The following is a 1,389-nucleotide window of genomic DNA, read 5'->3' on the forward strand; positions in this document are numbered from 1 at the left end:
GCTCCCGAGTTCATGAGACTGGCTATAGCATCAGCCTGTGTTGGGGCCCTGGGCAGATTCTCTTCATGGCCCCGTGACCCCGAAGCACGAGGACCTCTTGGATCCGTCATTCTACCAACAATCGATCAGAGTATTAATATCTAAGCCATAGTTTACCACTAGTTTCATGAACATGCTTGCTTTTCACACATAACAACACAACTATTATAGTCACACACAAACCATACTTATGTACATCATTATTTATATTACATGAACTCAAGTTCAATTTTTACAGAACAATCCCACTACCGTCCTCTCATCGTACTTATCATACATAATTACACAACATCATCCTCCTGTCATGGTCTCCATTCAACCACCATATGGATGAATGCCTAGTTCCGCAGCATTTATCCCCAGCCTTGCCATAGCAGCTTGTAGTATATCCTGATCCACTGTCATTAGGGTTTGTCCTGGAGGAGCAACAGATGGAGGCTGATTGACCGAGTTCTCACTTCCTGATTCTGGTCCTGGGTCACTTGACGTATATGAAGAATATGATGTGGAGGTATTGACACCAGAATTCCCTTCAATCCTTCTGATTCCTCTTCTTCTTCTTCTTCTCCCTCGCCCTCATGCTCGGCTTCTTCCCATTGTTCCATTGGACCATAACCTTGTGGATCAAACCCGTCAGCATTTGCATTAGCCCATTCAAATTGATGATTTTCCATCGGAGCTTCTCCCAAATTATCTTCCATATCAACATCAAATCCTTCTAGATTCTCATGGGCATACAGGTCAATTTCGGGAGCTGCAGGTGGAGCTATATCAGCCTCAACACCTACAATATCCACAAACTGATCCCCCTCATCTGGGGCTGGTGGTTGTGGCTCTTCTGGGGGTGGAGGCAGTGGAACATTTACCATGTTTTGAGTAGGTACTTGAGCCTGCATCTCCTCTAATGCTAGACGAAGGGATAATATTTCATCTAGCTGCTGAAACCTTTCTGCCTCAAGTCTATTAACATTGGATTCAGCTGCTTCTTGTGCCCTCTCCGACGTATTCCTGTTAACATCCATATATTCCTTCATTGTTCTAAGCTTTTCTTCATATTCATCTATTCTTTTAGACTGCTCCCTCATAATCCTCTCCATATCATTCTCCCGGTCTAGTGCCGCCTTCTTACACAATTCTTTATCATGTTTAGCACCCCATGCCTCCATCTTGGCGTCTTCATTTTTCTTTCTTTGATTAGAATACTCCCTTATATACAATTGATGAAGATTATACATAGCTGTCATATAGTCTGAGGCAGCTGCAACGAGGACATCGTGCTTCACACAAGATGAATTCTTCAATGCCTTCATCCTTCTTCTCCAAATACCGTCATCCTGATGTTTTATGGGA

The sequence above is a fragment of the Setaria italica genome, chromosome IV (assembly GCF_000263155.2).
Source record: "Setaria italica strain Yugu1 chromosome IV, Setaria_italica_v2.0, whole genome shotgun sequence".
In the NCBI taxonomy this organism is placed as follows: domain Eukaryota; kingdom Viridiplantae; phylum Streptophyta; class Magnoliopsida; order Poales; family Poaceae; genus Setaria; species Setaria italica.